We start from the raw sequence: 20,080 nt of genomic DNA on the forward strand, positions 1-20,080 counted from the left end.
AACACGATGTTAGCATTCAATTGCTAATATTGTAATAGCTTAAACGCATTGTCCATGGAAAATCACTGTGCACGCGATACAATGTACATTCGAAATAATAATGCAGGAAATATTCGTTTGGGCATTATCCATTGGACGCAGTTAAGAGTATGATTCCTTTGCCGATAGTTAAATTGTAAAGGAGAAGATAAGGTATAATTTCGGCCTTAACTTCGATCTACATCTGGTAAATGATTTTTTTTTCATTTTGTAAATACTTAAGAGTCTACTTTATTTGATACAATTGGTTGTTTGAAAAGATTTGGACTGACTTGGGTATCACAAACGTTCAAATTCAAGCTTAAATATGAAAAATCTATCAAATATGCCCTTAAACGTTACTTTTAAGATGGTTTATTTCTGTAATGAAAGTGGTCACATTCGTGTTCACTCACAATAATTATATATATTATTTATAACTATTAAATAAAACATATATTTGAATATCAAGAATGAACACAAATGCGTCCACTACCATTTTAGACAAAAACCGACTTAAAATTAGCAACAATGTGTAAATTGTAGATATCAGTGTTTGTCCATGCAATAATGAAGCTAGTACCTGTTGTATGTCCATTGAAAAATTAAAAAAGCCCATATGTATGTAAAAAAGTATGTTTCTTTCTGATATATAACTTAAAGTTAACAATTTAACAACTTTGTTAATATTTATTTTTTAGGGCCAAAAAAAATAGTCTTACCGTGCATACTCTTTTATTTCGCTATTGTTTAAACCTGGAACAACAATATATTCATATGTTGCTAATTTATAACTTAATTTAGTTTTCATTGAATTTTATTTATATTTTTTATAATTTTAAATGCAATTCGTCTATTTATGAATACGTTGACATTGTTTTCTAGAGTTAGACCTTTATTATCCCATATAATCAAGTATGACATTACTTTCACAACTTTGTCAGTTTTTGTGCGTTTCACAATGTAGTCCAATTACCCCAAAGTCTGCAATGGTTTTGGAATCACACATAATAAATGATAAAAATTGGAGATTTTGTTTTCTTTCTTTTCAGTCACATAAGATATAGAAACTTCTTTTCCTGTTGTGTTGTTGTACTGATGGCATTTTGTAACTGTTATCAATTAACTCACGACTTACTTTCACAGAGAGAAGTGGTGAGTTGTGACAATAATTTTGTCACGTGTGAGAATAAGATTATCAGAAGTGAGCGTATAATTCTGAAAATAATCATATCAGATAAGAGTCTTGAGAATAAATAGCGATTGAGTGCATCAACATAATAATTTCAGATGGGAGTGTTGATTTCTGTTAGTAATTTCCGATGGGAGCGTTTTGATAATATGTTAACTCCACTTGTGCTCATCTACAGTGTAAGGAGCTTGTAACAATACGTGTTGTAGTAAATACTATCGTTAACATTGAATGTAGTCTTAACTCAACGCAACAAACGTATCAAGTAATGTCATACGATGACATTTACATCTATATTCATGATGCATTTAATTTTAATTTAGAAGTACTACATGTATACTTGTTGTTAAATATGATTTTTTGTTGCCAACAAATGAATTTTATATCATCTAGTAGTTCATTCGTATCTAATATACTAATGCATCTGACCCTATTGTGTTTTACATACATTTTGTGGCTTAGTTTATGTGCTGCAACATTAGATATTGACAGGAGGTCAGGCAGTCAGTTCAATCAAATCAATAGAAAATAATTTCACGATCAACCTATACCGTTCATGATAATAACTACCATCATAATATTATATTGATTATTTGAACAAACCAATCAAAATAGAAATAAAGCCAAGTAAATAAAGGATATACTATGCGTAAAACCATTATTTTACAGGATTTCTCTAGATTCATAAAGATTTAAACAAATACGTATTATCAATGTTAACTTCAACATCTTAAAACACGGATGAGTATAATATTAGAATTATATACGAGGATACTTTACGCTGAGAGGTAAGATAAAACTTATTATTATTTTGAATTTGTATTTTGTATTTTGTATTTTTTATGTTTTTTAGGTTGGAATTTGTTTTAATTATTCATATAATATATCTAGCTCGATTGCGAAGAAACCGAGCACAATCTCCTAAACAGAACAACATTAATTTTAGCATCGTGTGCTCATGAAAAGAAACCGCTCTTTTAAAGAGAATGTTATGATATTTTTGACTTTACTGAGATTGACTGCATTTTATTTTCCAAAGATATTAATAAAAGAAGATGACTACGATAAAATGTATATAAAAATTAAACAGTTTGAAACATTTAGATATCGAAGTATTTTGAGTTTTAATTTGTCAGTTGTACTTTTTGAGTTATATACTCTATTTAGAACTACTCATATGGTAACATCAATGCAAATCAATTAACATTGTTAACTGTTCTATAAGTATTTTAGTTTTCTGCTTTTTTTGTCGGGTTGTTGTCTCTTTGACACATTCTCCATTTCCATTCTAAGTTTTATTGTTTTAATGGAGCTTCATAATATTCAATATTTAAATCACTTAAGACTTTCTACTAGCTACCAACAATTAAAACGATGACTTATTAAACACTATTTGTTTAATAAGTCATCGTTTTAATTGTTGGTAGCTAGTAAAAGGTAAAAATGATAAAAAGATATAAATCTAAAATTCTTGCTTTAATTTCCTTGAAGATCAGCATATTTACTAATATATTTACGATTACTACCCAGAGTAAACGAATAACATCTTTTATATACTTAATATAACAGTTCTATAGAAAGTTTATATAATATCAAATGTTTGACGTTCTTTGTTGTAATGTTATCTGTTGCTTGATTTCTATTTTACCTCATATGACCAAACATGGCAGTTGGATATCTTAAAACCCTTGCTTCATTCTATTCATTAGTTCAATCAGTCCTCTCCTACGTAGATCACCAAATTTTACCAGACAACATACTAAAAGTAAGAAAACTTTTAAGGTAATTGATAATCGTTTTTTTTTAATCTACTTATGTACAGTGATTTTGCTCATTTGTGTCTTTTCATACAGAATCTAGTGTGATTACAATTTGTTTATCTTTCATTTTGTGTAATCTGATGCAACATAGCCATAATAAAGCATTGCTATAAATGTTCTACATAATTGTAATTAATAAATCATTGCGCAAATATATTGTGTTAACAGCTGTAGTGACGAGCAATTATATATCATATTTATATTTTTCGTTGTGTTAAAAAAAAGTATTGATCGTAGCATTGATCTTAATCGAAGCTTAACAACGGTCAAATTAATGTAATAAACTATCCCTTCTTGACGAGCAAACACAGCAGAATGTTATATACATGTGTATGTTAAATGTCCTTTTTTATGTTGTGTTTTGATTACGATTGTGTGTCTGTTTGTCTCGTCCTTTTTTGTAAGGGCGTGGTCAAATTATTTTCGATTTTTGAGTTAGAATGTCCCTCTGGTATCCGTCGCCCCATATTCATATGGCAGTTTTAGATTTCAAAGATAGTGCGTTAATATTTGCATATGAGAACGACTTATAATATCATGTTTGTAAAGTCAAAATGAAATGTATAATCAACAAAGCCACTTTCACCTTTGGTTTTATTATCGGTGCTATTTTCGTTTACTTTTGAACTGAGGCTTGTAGCTATACATATCGAAGTCAAGCTTATATTATTAATAGTACGATTTGATTGCACTGTTTTAAATAATAAAGGGCGGGAAATTTTTGACTGCCGCTAATAACTGAGGGAATGATAGATAGAGAAAATTTATATTAAAATAGGCTTTCTACGGGTCTGTTGCGATGCTTCTTTTACTTTAAAAAAAAGTGGAAAACTCTCGGAAAAATGGTAAATTTATTTTAATTTCTTTCAAAATTAGGCTTGGCTTGATATGTTTATTCCTGTCATACGAACGTCCACCACTGTCATGCTTTGAAAGTCCAAATAACTACATGTGTAAGCTTCTGTCAATACGTCAGACCGGTAGATGGTATTCGTGGTAATGAATCGGATCCTGCATCGTAATGATGTGGTTCTTGTAAAATTACAATATCAAATTACATTTATATGTTAGTTCGTAAAAATGAGTTTATTAGTATGTCAAATACTTCTGGTTTGGATTAGCATTTTCTGTCATTTTCTGAATTCACGTGCCATAATATGAAAAACAATGATTTTACATTGTGTAAATATTGAATTAATATTAAGTCATAGATATGTACAACAAAATAACTGCTTACTTCAATCAATCATTTTTTTTTTCGAAAAAAAACCAATCAACCTTCTTTATTTACTCTTCACCACATGCATTCCATATACAATGTCCGTTTTTCCAGTTGACCATTTGAATTCTTATCAGAACCCTATGGTAAAAGCAATTTTGTTGATTGCCTTTGCATCAATCCAATGTCATAAAAAGACTTGTCTTTACGTTCAACATAGTTTATATCAATAATTAATGTTTTAATTAAAAGTGATACAAGTCGATATCAGCTGTCAATTAATGCTTATCTAACGAGAAGAGAATGGTCAATGTTTTAACTAAGAGACTGATTATTTTGACGTAGTTATAAATACAGCAAGATGACTTTAAGTGTAAAATAATTTTAAGTAATACATTTTAAACATGTGATGAGTAAGTACCTGTTTTACTACTAGTTGCAACGAAAGCTGGTGGCATCTTCCATTTAACAAAAAATAATATCCTTATAAGAATGAAGACAAAGAAGACAAACAGTGTAACATGTCCCGTACGGATACTTATATTATAATAGTTAATTTCTGTGTCATTTGGTCTTTTGTGAAGAGTTGTATCATTGACAATCACACCACATCTCCTTTGTTATGTATACAAAACAAATTCAAACGCAAACTGAAAGAAGTACATATTCTTTAAATTTTAGATACACACAGTTAAAATTTAATGTACGTGTTATGACTCTTTACTTATGGTGGGTATTATAATGTGATGGTGAAAGATAAGAATAGTGACGACTGTTTTGTTAATATTTCGTCGTTATTACGAGATTGTAGTGTATGTTCTATTGTATGTTTAATGAGTCAATTATCAACAACGGTTATAAATTTAACTGTAAAAAGGGCTATTTCAGTTCTATTTCCAATAAAAGAACTTCTTCTTGTTGGTTCTGTTGACAATTACAATTTGAATAACAAAGAATTAAAGCGTAAATTGTAGTGACTTGTTTGAATGTATTAAGTCCATTAAAACAACGAAAGTTAATTAACTTTATATGTTTCATTACAGATAACGGAAGCTAACTACAATGTACTGCAAAATTAATGTATCTTGTTCAATGAATATTTACTTCTGACTAGTCATTCTTCTATCTTTCTTTATGTGTAAATGAATACGAAGTTTGTATAAATTCGAAACACCGTCTTCAACCATTGATATACTGAACCTTAATTCTATTTAACTTTTACTAGTCAATGATCAACTTTGTTTATTACATATGGATCATTTAGAAAAGGGGGTTTATGTATTGAGTATAAAACATCAGCTTGTACTGAACTACAATGTATAACGCCACCATTATCTTTGACACATTTGCATGTCTAAGCACAGAAGATTAACTATATAAATATATACTTTGTCTTTCAGACCGATAAGTTAGAGGCGGAAATTATATAGATTGTATAGACTGGCAATAAGCCGATCAGATCATTTATTTGATACACTATAATTTGATCAATTAACGCCATTGACCAAAGTAATTTTCACCCAGTTTTGTCAATAAGTATGAACATTAACCAACATAATTCATATGGTGATAAAATCTACAGAGGAACATATATTAAAGGAAGATAAGTAATTGAATGGAAGTAAATTGATGCTAATGGAAGTTTATTACTTACAAACTAGACTATATTTTAGATACTGATGTTATTGCTGTCATTGGATATACAAATAAATAGGATTTTCTCTGTCTGGTATTCTTCCTAACCGCTTTGTTTTATTCTGTCATTTTTTTTTTATTTCTACATCAAATTTCTTTACACAATTGTCAATTGTTTCCCTGGTTATATACATGATGAGTTTGAAAGAACCAAATTGAGGGCGCAATTAAATTTTTTTTTTCAAACATTCTGAAACAAAAGACAGAAATACACGAGGAATGCAAAATGAAATTACATATTGCACTTGCACAAAATATATGTTGTGAACAAGATGTAAGTTTGTACAAATTATAATTTGTACAGGGCTTTTGTACAAGTTATAAGTTTATTGACACATACCGTCTTGCACCAGCTGTTGATAAAGTTTTATCTTCTTAAAATGTATCAGTTTAATTTTGTAAGTTCAAATTTATATACTTTAACCTTACATTAAGTGCTATTCTCTTTGTCTTCAACATGGAAATGAGGATACCTGAACAGTTGAAATGCTAATTTTAGTTTTCACTTTATACCATATTCATATCCATAAAAAGTGTTTTATTTTTTTGTCTTATAATGTTTGTTGTATCCAAGCTCAGTATTAGACTGTATCATGTAGTTGTGTAAATATGGCAGAAATATGCAAAACAAAGGACTGTTTGCTTGCATTATCCATTTGTGTTAAGCAGTTCATAAAACACTGATATCTTGTACAAAAAATATGTACACACATACATTTCAAATGCAAAATGAAGTAAAAGATAGCATTGTTATAAATGTGTAATGTTTTGTGACATAGATTACCAAAAGTTTGATCCCACTGTAAATCTGATACCATAGTGGCTACAGTTGAACTGGGCTTACATGTGGCAATACATCAGTCGACAAAGTTATACGACAACACAGATAGTTTTACCTTTCTGAACATTGAAAGGTTGATATTTGAAAGCTTTTGTTTAATTTTGTTTTCTTTTTAAGATAGTGGCTGCTGGAAACTTGATTTTCTTAACAAAACAAAGCAAAAAGACAATATTAAAGGTGCATTTTTACATCCTGACATGATCCTTATATAAATTTGAATCAAACATAAGGTTCGTCAGTTCCAAGTGTACAATTTGCAAATATATAATTATTTTATTCAAAAACTATACAGCTGTGAAATCGAATGGAGAGTTAGTTCTTTGTTATTCCATCCTCTCGGTACTACGTTAATAAGTCAATTTTCATTTTATAAATCATTTAACTGTTTTATACTTCAAGTTCTATCTCCTTAAAAAAAAGTGACCATAGATAACTGCGCTGTTTTGTTCAGACCGTATTTGTTTATTATGCTTAAAAAGAACTAATACATGCACATGTGAATATTGAGTTAAATGTACTTTCCTCCGAACTTTGTACTTTTCTTTCTTATAAGGTTTATTCTATTTTAGATAAGATAAGTGATGTTGCAACGAAACATTGTTGTTTTTAAATCAACAAAAAATCTCTTATTGAAATTTAATCCAGAATTATAAAGCAGCTTCACGATTTGTCAAATTTTGGTGGGCCAAGATTTTGAGTTTGTAATGAACAAAAGGAATAGTTATGGTACTGAAGGAATATGTGTTTGGGATCTTTTTTATAATTTGATAAAAGGATACGCCATGACTTTAAAATTATGAATAAAACATAGCATTTTATCATGTTTATTAAATTATTATACAAAATATGATGCCTTTTTGGCTACACACGTAAGGAATTTTCTGTATAAAACGGCATAGTGAACGCTGGCAAAAGCCTCATAGATCAATATAAGATTCGAAACACCTAACGGGTTCCAATGAAAAGGTTTTTTTCCCTAGCAAATTAAAGGACGTTTTTATAACGTCATGCTCTTTCTTAATTTTCTTCTTTTATTTCTATGTTATTTTTGAAATAAATATTTTTAAATATTTCAACTTACAAAGTTTAGCCACTGCCAAAGCAGATTAAGTATTTAGAATAAAAGAGCAATGGCAGTTCTTGAACAAATGCTAGAAAATGAAGATGGATAAACAAGTCATGTTATAATAAAACAATAATTGTTGTTGACCTTTGATATCAGTTGTAAATATACAATTACGACTTTTGATGAGGTTGATAACGAGGCCAACGCTCAAGGATGAATGTCTTATTTATGTTGTTAGTAATCCCTGTATCATCTGATATAAAAAGTCAACAATTATTTTTATTTTATTACTTTTTTATCAATCTTCAATATTTCTAATATTTGCTGAAGATATTTAAGTATTCCTGTAATACTAAATATCTCATTTACTTTATCAGTTGCTAACATTAATAAGTCGAAATATTCAATTTGATTAATCAAAAAGAAAATAAATATATCGAAAAAAAAGAGGAATTATGGTAATGCATATGACTTAATAAGCCTATGTTGTTGACGTCGCCTAGAGAAACTATTTATAGGTACATGTTAGCATTTAAAAATCTTATATCAAACTATCGTGATTTTTCCGTTGGTGAATGTATCGTTTTTCCAAAGAAGATTATCCATGTCTTTAGCCAAATCAGAAAAATATAATTTGTTTTCTCATTAATATAATGACATGATTTGTCAGACCCATATACACGATGTTCACCATCAGTTGTAGAATTAATGTATGGGGAAAATCTGGATTCAGAGTACTTTTTTGTCATCAGCTTGAACTTAATATTGTTTTTCATCAACAAGGGGATCAGAATCTTTGTTTAGGAAAACTCATAACCTTCCCCCTTTTTATGTTAAAAAAAACATATCATGTTTCTCTGTATCCTTTATTTGTCGTTCATGGTAATATAAATACAGTTTGGTGGTGTAGAATATAGTTATTATAGCTTTAAGACGATAAAACAACTCGTGGACGCGTACGTTCCAATATTTGCGGTACTGTTGTATGAATAACATCACGTTAATTTTGCTGATATGTTTTTATTTTTATTTTTTTTTATTTTTCATTGATCTTTTTGGTGTTCAAACTACAGTGCATACATACATTTTTACAAAACATAAGTGATTGACATGAAATTTATGGCATTGTCATACTATTGATATTTTTCGAATAAGACATAGTAAAAATTTACAAGTAAATGATGTGAATACTCAGTATATGATACATTTAAGGTAGAACAATACAAAGATTTTACTCCAACTCCCAAGTTTGAAAATGCTTTAACTTTCTTAATAATGCTTGAAAATTTATAAAAGTGGTAGTTATGGATAGCTAACAGATTACTCTTTCAAATTAATGCAATGTTAGTATTATGCAATAATTTTGTAACCAATCATAATGTTAACTGTGTCTAAAATATTTTCCCCCAAATTTCCACTTTCAATTGCAATTAGCTTCTTCATAGGTCTTCCTAGAGATATATGTTAAATACAGGCATTGGCAATTTTGCCCGCTTTGGTAAAGTAGCGATTTTTATAGAAATAACTATTTTGTTAGCCTCTAATTTGTTGATTAAAGCAAAATAGTCACTGCTGTATTAATATTAACACGGGTGAACCTGAAAAACGTGACTTTACAGCAATGTACCACGCGATATTGCTTTTCTGTTAAAGTACCACGCGCTATCGGCGATAAAAAGAATATATGACAGTATGATTTAAAGGGATATGTACAAAACTGTCGATAAAATGAGTAGCAAGGTATACATAAAAGATACTTCAAACAAACCAAGGACCCACATAACCAAACTTCACCCTGAGGTAAAAGTACTGTAGACAGGAAGTTAATATTAGGTCTTCACCATTGTTTCGAGTGTTTGCGTGTGACAAAATCATCAATTAAACATGTCGATACTTTTTGACGGATGATAAGGTGAATTACGATCAAACAGTCATTTCAGCGTGAGATGTACTTCTACAATATTTGTCAATTATCAGAAATTGTGATGAAATAGAATTGATCTACATGAAAGCTTTTAAGTATTGAAATTAATTGAAACATCAAATATTGGTATCATATTAAACATGTATTATCAGATAGTCAAACGGAAAATACTTAACTGACTTTAGTGAGTAGTATTTCAGAAGAAAATTTTGTTCTACAGCGGCAATTCTTAATTGATTTGTTTACGTCGGTATACAAGGAAATGGATTGTAAAATACATGTCTTAGAATTGCATTCAAAATACTTCTCTACAACTCAATTAGAATGTAAATGTATTTATCAATGTTGACATTGGTTCTAAGCATAAACAATTTAAAAATATTATTAAACAAAATTTGTAAAATAAATCGCTTATTCAAATTTGATACGATTATTGGATCCACATCAAAACATTCAAATCCAAATAGATAGAATTAAGAAGTTTAATAAGAAGGAAACGGTGTAAAATGTTATTCTTCAGAAATTAGAAAAACCAACACCATAAATTTTAAATCAAATCAAATTACAAAATGTAAAACCATTTAACCTTTAACGACCCAAGAAGAGCTCAAAGCTTTAGAGAAATACAAAAGTCAAACGAAAACCAATTGACCCGAAGTTTTTTCTTGTAATTTGCACACAAGACCAGTTATGGGTTTAAATACTTCAACTTGTGTGTGAGCGCTGATCCCCTTTTCTAACGTTTTACATTCGTGTAACAAGAAAACAGAGATTACAATTTAAAAAATAGTTCATAAGGGCTTTGCTCATCAGATTAGTAGTAGACACATACAAATAATTAAAGAAGCAAGGTACCACTTATAATACTTCCATTAACTGAAAGCTAAAAAAAAGTCCAATTTCAACTAGTAAATTAATATAAATCGGTATACCTCCAAGAAATAAAGTGTTAGCAAAATGAAAAAAAAATGCGACCTTGTGTAAATAAATCGCAATATATAAATTTTTATATCCGTTTCAAAGATGACAATAGATATTTTTCAATTGTCGTACCAACAGTCCAGTCCCATCCCCCTTTCCCCCCGAATGTGACCAACCGCATACGAATTATTACCGGGTTTGTACTGTCATGAGCAACACGATCTATCATACTTGGTTTTTTTATACATTTGTTCTCTGGTAACGAGTTGTCTCTGATAAGAAACTTTCTGTTTTGAAATTTCCTCGGAGTTCAGTATTTTGTGAGTTTACTTTTCAACAATCATACCACATGTCTTTATCTTTATATTACGTTAGTTGACATCCAATACGTTACTAAAATTTCGGGCAACACATTGTGTAGCCAGTGAGTATGGAAATATGCATTGTAAGATAAAACCGAAGGACTCTTAAAAAACAAAGAGAACAACTCAATGATTGCAAAATCGTCTCTTTGTTGTTAATTTTATCTTAAACCTTCTATTGACAAACAGAAAAAGTATCCATAAAAGAAAGTTGTTGCGAATATTGATTTCACAAAACAAAAAATTATTGACAGATTTTTATTAACAAACAAATCGACGTTTGTATCAACACAGAAGGCAAGGACAAGATTTTATTTAATTGCCAGTGACATTTAACATGAATCTGACTGTGTAACAGTATGATCTGCGATAGTTTAAAATTGAAGAAGCTACTGTTCATTTTGGATATGAGAATGATTGAGCAACTGACACAGCGTATAAATTATATCCACATTACATGTTAAAGGTAAAGTTTGTAATATATTGACAACTGTATTTTATAATGGACATGCATGCTATTTATAAACAAACAAAAACACATATATAATTTTAAAGTGATTATAAACAAATTAATATTATACATCAGTATGTAATTAATTGATCTCCAGTTATTATATATCTTGAGACATGTCACATATGTGATAAATCTAGGCATTTTGTAAAATACCTCAAACCAGATATTTTCTTAAATGCCGATAAGATTCAGGCATTTTATGTCATAAATTATTTCCCAGTTGTTTTTTTTTTCTTCAAATCCTGGACAAGTTAAAAAGTCTGGCATTATGTTATAGAATGTAAAATCTTAGCCATTAAAGGTATTGAACAACTGATATGCTACTGAAATCTGAAAAATAATGATTAAGTACGAACTGAAATTAAGCAAATTCACACATAAACTGCAGAATACGACATTAAAATACAACATTTCGATACTGGTATCTATGATGAGTTTATTTACAACCACTGGGTCTATGCCACTGCTGGTAAAGTTTTTATTTCCTGGTTGGTGTCACCTTCTCGGTAGTCAGACCTTCTGTGTGGACATGAATTATTATTTAAATGGTCCTAATTATAAATTAACTGTTTACAAAAAATTGGAATTTTTGAAATACTAAGGCTTTTCTACATCAGGCATAAAATAATTACCTTAGCTGTATTTGACAATTTTTTTTTGGAATATTTGGTCCTCAACGCTCTTTAATTTCGTACTTTATTTGGCCTTGTGAACCGTTTTGTATTCGAGCGTCAATCACGAGTCTTTTCGCGTCTTGAGCAAATACAAAATTTCAATCCTGGTATCTATGATGAGTTTATATATTTCCTACTTTCACTAGAAATTAATTATAAAATAATCCATCAGTATTAGATATAAATGCATTATTACTCGCAATTTTTTTTGTTCATCTATCACAATTAACAACACTTCCTGACTCAAGAATGTTATTCTGCGGATACGTGCTTATATTCCCATTAATTTCTAATGATCTATCAGTGGTCCTATATTTCTAACATCGGATCGGTACAACTTTCTTGCACTTGCCTAATTGTTTCCTAAATTGATCTTCTATAGATGCCTAAGTACAAATAGTTTGCATTATTCAAGTTGACAACACATTAACTTTAATTGGATGTGTATCAATATTCTAGGATTCCATAGGTTTTCTAAATGAAATATGATTTTGGATATGATGTTTAATATTTTTCGCCACCATCTGTCTCTAATGAACTCCCCACCCCTCCCCTTAAAAAGAAAAAAAAAGAAATAAAATAATTTCATTCAAGCGGAATGTATCATTACTTTGACATTGTCTTCAAAACTTTTCAAATCTAATAATCAGTATTTTATATAATGTACTGGATACTAACATGAGTATAGTTAAATTGTGTGCATACATGTGTCGTCAAGGATTTGTACAGCACTACTTATACAAATTGAAATCTTTAGCTGTGTTTACTTTAGCTTTGAACGCGAACCTTGACAAAATACTTAGATCTGATGGAAATGAGCGTTTGCTTTTTAATATATTTAGTACAAACATGCTTTATGAACTTTCGATTTTTAAAACTTTTAAGAGAAAAGAGATTAAAAAAGGTAGACAAAAGAACAACGATACCTTAATGTTACATGTATTAAGATAAAGTGAAACAATGTCGTCAAGAATAATATTTAACTATGAATTCATTTTTAATATTGAAAAACACTAACAATCATCGTCAAGGGGCACTAGCTGTCAAATACATGTTCACTGGTTTGACTCAGATTCTCATACTTAATTTATAGCATACTTAAACGTATATCAAAATTACAATAAATCTGAAATAAACAGTTAGAAAAGCATGCACCTGATAATCTATATAAGAATGTCGTGTGTCTACGAGCCATCTAACATACTATTTAGATGACCTCCGAATACTGCAGATGGTCACATAACCTTATATAAACATAAACAAACATGTAAATAGATTGCGATCTCGTGCAATGAGATTGGTATAAGTCTGTTTGGTTTCATGTTACAGATTAAAAAAGAGTTAATTAACGTTTTTACCTGTATTATAATGATTTTTTTTTCTGGATGGATAAGTCAACGAAATGCATCCCATTTGTTTCACGTTCTATGTTCACATTCTTTTCCTTTTAATGGCTGAACACGACTTGTGCTTGCAAATTAATCTCTAGCTAATAGCTTATATTGAAAGTCTCACGAATACGGATGAAATGAGGTCGAACTATTCATATGTAAGCGATATTTATATTTGCCTATTTTGAAAACAAATTGTACCAAATTGGCTGCTAAAATGCATCATCCTTTCATTATTTCACTTTTAATATTGATTGAACCAAACGAAATCATACTCAATTATTTTTCATATCTCGTTGCTAGCGCCCCTTTACTTCCTCAGAAAATATTAAAGGTTCTATACCTATAAAAAGTGTAACAAAAAACAACAAAATGAAAATAAGGATTCTTTTATAAACATTTAAAAACTTCGAAGAACTATTTGACCAATACAAATTTAGCAAAATCCACATTAACTAGATATAAAAAGATGTGGTATGAGTGCTGTGTCTATCTTATTAAGGTGGTATTGGGTGTCTTTCGCCATCTTTGATTGAAAAAATCAGAGAATCTAAGGTCCATATTTTCTATCAAGTTAGCAAAATTTGATGCAGGAATGCAGATATTTAATATGAATTTTCATTTTAAAAAAACCAATTTATAAGAATAGAACTTATAAATATTAATATTTTTACAAGTATAGATATTTTTTTTTTTTTTTTTTTTTTAAATTGGCATTTTAAGGGGAGGTAACTCTAAAACAGTGCATTTTCTGAAGGAATCTACATGGAATTTTCCTATTTTGTATTTTAGACGGGAAAAAACTTACGGTGACCCTATCTTTTCTTTTGATATTCTCAAAGCATTGTCTGCGAGCTACCTTTTTCCTAATTTATTATACAATTCTATCATTTTATTTAGTTTATAATCACAAAATGTTTTTTTTTTGCTGTATAATCTATACAAAATGTGTCATTTTTTTCACAATCTGTAGCTTGAGAAAATGTGCGGTGACCTATCATTTTCATTATATTTCTGAACATATATCAATAAATATTACGTTTTGGCAAAGTATGTACAAATTATATCATTTTTATTTTAGACTCCCTTACCACCTTAAAGCAATTGTTTTAAAGTACAGAAAGTGCTTTGAATGATATTTTTTTCCAACTTTGGCATATAATGAAAAGTAAAACCGTTGGATAACCTTTCTATTGTATAAAAATATTTCGTAAACAATTCCTTTAGTTATTTGGAGCTAGTAAACGACTTCCTTGGTCATATTTCTGGGTATCGGTATCTAAAAGCAAAATATAAGAGCTATCTCCTAATGTTTTATATCTCAATTACAATTATTTTATTATGACTGACTGATCGATTTTTTGACTGGTGTTTGTGCGCCACTATCAACACTATGTTGTGCTATTTGGTTAGGAAGCCGGATGAGAGAATCATGGCCCTTCGGTAAAAAAACTAGCAGTCCTAGTACATTAAGATTAGAGTCGAGTGCACTTGCCTCAAGCAGGAATCGAGCTTTCAACCTAAGTGTATTGACAGGCAGGCTAGTGTCCGTGACAAGGTTATTTGTCTTAGGTAATGCTCGACTTTCTTAAATTATTTAACATCTCACAGTGGTATACTACTGTTACCTTTATTTATTCACCCCGTGTTTTATTGATTTAGTATTGACATTGTGTCATATATCAAATTTATTCGTTCAGTGTATAATCAGTTGTGTTAATATGTCTTTTGATTGAGTTAAGTCATTTCAATTAATATTTTATATTGTGTCATTCTATGTGGTGATGCAACACTATTGTGTAGGGTAAGTATGAGGTTGGTATGTAGTGAAACGTTCAAACCAGTTGCATTGGTTTGTAGCTGTTCTAAGTCAGGAACCTGATGTTCAGTAGTTGTCGTTTGTTGGGATGGTTCATAAGTGTGTCTCGTTTGTTATATAGATTAGACCGTTGGTTTTCCCGTTTGAATGTTCTACACTAGTCATGATTTTGGGCCCTTTGAAGCTTTGTGTTTGGTGTGAGCCGAGGCTCCGTGTTGAAGACCGTACTTTGACACATTATTGTTTTTCTTCTAAAATAGTTACTTGGATGGAGAGTCTCTTTGGCACTCATACCATATCCTATTATATCTAGTAATTCAGTAGTTCAACTACTTTAAACCTCTCAGGACAGCCATCGAGGCCCCACATATTTATGTTTTATCTTAACAAAATCTGACAACTTTGCAAACCTTTAGCTGCTAAAAAGCTTCATGACCCATTTTATATTATATTTTTAGAACTTTACTTTGTCAAAATATTTAAAAAAAAAAAAAAAAAGACTTGATAATAATTTTGACCCTTAATCTACCGTAAGCCAATCTTTGCATCAGGAAATCAGATCCTTGATTTCTTTCTATTTTTTTTTTATTATTTAGAAATTTATATGTTACAAATCAGATTAGTACCAAAGCACTGACTATATAGATATCGATACCCTCGAATACTAGAAGAATTTTAGTAGTGCTATCGACCCAGTGCTAGAAAATAGAAATATATAATTATTCATAAATTTGGTCATTCAGGCGAACTTTTCTAGATTAACTCCTCGAGTTCAAATGAAACAACACATTCTTTAATCTAAAATCAATTTAAAATGATGTAAGGTTTGACCAATATTCCCATCCTAGTATTTTAGATGTAAACAAAAATAGAGATCTTGAATAAATCGTGAATCGAGAAATTATTTATGAGAATTAAAAACATTTTCTATTATTAACAACAAGAAAACTTTGACGGTTTTCTGGTTTCAATAGTGAAACATTATGTTATATATCATTTTGCACCACAGTGTAGACAGAACTTATAAATATCTGTTTTCTTTGGTATATTAATAATTCCACTGAAGAGGGTTCAAGTCAGCTCACTTCATAAGGGAAATTATCCATTAGAAAAAAGTAATTACTGACTAATGAGAGTTCTTTTAATATTACCCACAGTATATAAAAAGATGTATGTCCACATTGTGACGTCGCTATTTAGTTATACTTCCACTTTGTGACATCGATGATAGGTTTAATTTCCACATTGTAAGGTCGATGTTAAGTATTGCTTTCACATTGTGACGTCGCGGAAAAGTTATATTTACCGGTGACATCTTGGTTTGTTCTGTTCTAATGTCATAAAGCCGTGATACAATAATAGTGGAGCGACGGAGCTGGATTGCTCATTATAATCAAAATTAAAGTATGTATTATAAATCTGTCATGAACAAATCATGAACAAAGTGTACGCGTAAACCCCGGTTGTAAAAGAGAAGTTTCAGAAAGAAAAAAAATCTGAATATATGTATGTAGTACTAATAAACGAATATTCCGAAATTGTACATCGTCAAGCACATTACTCAAATTGAACTATCATGGTAAATAAAAAAGTAATGAAAGAGTAAAATATCTTTATTCTATGACCACAGGACTATGTCTTATCACACATGGCTTGATTTATCCATACATAAATGAAATACCGGTAACAAATAAAAAGGTTGGCATCTTTCCATTATTATTAATATCTGTTTTATATTGTTTTCCGTAAAACGAACGTCTGTGTTTACATTTTGTTTATTTTTGCTCATTATTTAAGAATAGGAAGATTTGGTAGCTTGCCAATAAGACACCTCCCATAAATATTTAGAATGTTCTTTCTACTAAATTGTGTTCAAATAAAGCATGTGTATAGGGAGATACAATTGGAGGATATTTTCTCAATAACTACGTATTATTTTGCTGTATTTATCAAATATCATCTCAAAGTGTCTTAAACACGCGTTTGTATCTATTAATATTCAGAAGATACCAAGGGGCATTCAAAACTGGGAAAACATAAGACGACGAAAAAACAAACAAGTCCAGATCGATATACTTCAACAAACCAAATGGTAAAATCAAAAGCTCAAACACATTAAACGAATAAATAATAACTGTAAAATTCCTGACTTAGTACAACTGCGCTGCAATAGACATGAGTGTCTTTACGACAATAAGAACATATCCTTCGTCTTTTGTTACATAGAAATTCAAAATGATAAACTTACACGTGATGGCGTCTGTTATTTACTGGGATGACTCTATAACTTTGCCATTGGGAACTCTCTATCAATTTAACCATGATAAAACCCTTCTCAGACTCCTCCATATATCATAAATATAAAAAAAGAAGATGTGGTATATTTGCCAATGAGACAACTGTCTAGTAGAGACCAAAATGACACAGACATTAACAACTATAGGTCACCGCATTAAGAATTATTTGTAAAGAAGCTTGTGTGATTTTGATATGCAGTATAGTGCAAAATGATACAGTTTTTTTTTATCTTTGGTTGAAATTTCCTTGGAATATAGAAAATACTGTTCGGGAAGCCTTAGTAGAGCATGTTGAGTTTTCAAGTTAATTGTTTGTCGTCTTTTTGCAAGGACGTGTTCACTTTGTCGTTGATTTCTACGATAAAAAATCTAATTGGTAAATTCCGACTCTCGAAACAAAACGGTAATATAAAAGCCTGTCTACGTTTCAAATAGAAATAATTTGTTACAACAAATATGCAAATATAAATAATAAAAGTGGTTGTTTTAAAATGTTATAGAGACAAAATGATTTTTTTTATTGTTAAATCTCTTATTAACTTTAATCTTTCATTACTCGACAGGGTAGTTAAGTGTTGTTATGTAAATACTTTATCCATTACATCACAAGCCTGTCAACACAAGGGTTGTGAGTTCAAATCTAATTAAAGTATAGATTTGCCTATTGCTATTTTCCTCTCCGATTACTCTAGTTCCTTAAACAATAAAAAAAAACTAGCAGCCACTATATGGACATTAGGGCTAAAGGTGGCGAATAACACCGACAATTAAACAATCATTCATTACACGGAACCTTAGATCTGTTCCGGACCATATGAGTATTTGGACCATACGCGTATGGTCATGACCATATGCGTATACTCATATGGTCTGACCATACGCGTATATTTATATTTATATTTATTTATAAACTTTATCTAAAAAAACAGTGATGGTTTAAAACATGACAATTTTTTAATTTTATAATAAAAAAAACTACGTAAAAATTTAATATTGATGCCATAGTTAGTTTTCATCGCTAGTTACATTAGTGCATGTAGGCTTGGATGACATTCACTGCCACACGGTATCATAGCTTTTTTGCATTTGCAAGTTTTGTGCACGATCTTTTTCATTTACACATTTTGTTTGCGAGTGAAAAACAAGCCTTTTTTGCAGCTGCGTACAGTGATACCGAGGTCTTTGGCAATTCTGATGTCTACAGTGTTTTTAAGAAGCTCTAGATCTCAAATATCGTAAAATGGTTGACTGCAATACACCATCTTCACAACACAACTTAAATAAACTAATAGTATGCTACTTTCCAGTGACTTCTTATGTAACAGTTCATTAAGAAATTTTTGGAATTTAATTTTTTAGTCGACATATTGCCATTTACTCGTAATAACAAATCGGTTATGACCATCGGTAATGACCATCGGTATAAAATGTGTTTACTTTAAATTTGACAATTAAGTAAAATTAACAATGTGAAAAAACTTCTTATTTTTATTTAGCTTATCTTTTTATTATAATATAACGATAAAATTACCTATATGATAGCGTCTTTTGAATGAACGGTCATACCATATGAAGAGTTTAGAAGTATGAAAAGTAAACTGTAACAGAGTGTTAATTACCCCGACCATATGAGTATATACCCATATGGTCATGACCATACGCGTATGGTCCAAATACTCATATGGTCCGGAACAGATATATCAATTTCAAAATAGAAACGTTCCGCTCTTTTTACTGTCAAATATTAAACTTAATTTTAACAATTTTTTATTTTTATAAAACAATCTCCTGTTGATTTCCAGACTTGTTTTCATACAAGAATAATTGAAGTCATCAAGACAGTTGTCTACAGTATCATTTAATGATCGTTTGTGTGTTATAATAGAATTTAGTGGATTTAGAAAACAACACAAAACACGCTAATAAATACTTAAAAGGACATTTGCTTAAATGTCAATTCTGCTTTGCTTCTAAATGTCATCAACAAACGAAAGGACTTATTTACAACATAAAATACATCATTCAGTTATCTATATACAATTTCCAATATTTAGAAATGTCAGAAAAGCACTTTCAACAATATTATTGATATGAGTGCGTATGACATGTCATTGCGATTATATATATATGCATAAAAAATGATATGGTATAATTGCAATCGAGAGAATTATCGACTAGTATTCAAATGACATGAACATAATCAATTAAAGGTCATCGGACGGCCTACATCATTGAACAGAACCCACTGCAAATTAATTATAAACGGCACCGGCATAGAATATATTAAACAATGCAAATGATCAAACCAACCCTGATAAATGAAATAA

The 20,080-nt window shown here is 29.9% G+C and overlaps 1 protein-coding gene across 1 annotated transcript in view; it reads left to right on the plus strand.

Moving 5' to 3' along the window:
- Positions 1-1,862: 1,862 nt before the first annotated feature.
- LOC139517812 (mu-type opioid receptor-like) overlaps positions 1,863-20,080 on the plus strand; it is a 35,677-nt gene continuing 17,459 nt past the window's right edge. Inside the window, exon 1 of the mRNA XM_071309257.1 lies at positions 1,863-1,998. The gene's annotated coding sequence lies outside the window, so the exon portion shown is untranslated. The remainder of the gene's footprint in view (positions 1,999-20,080) is intronic.

This window comes from Mytilus edulis, chromosome 3 (genome assembly GCF_963676685.1).
Source record: "Mytilus edulis chromosome 3, xbMytEdul2.2, whole genome shotgun sequence".
Taxonomy (NCBI): domain Eukaryota; kingdom Metazoa; phylum Mollusca; class Bivalvia; order Mytilida; family Mytilidae; genus Mytilus; species Mytilus edulis.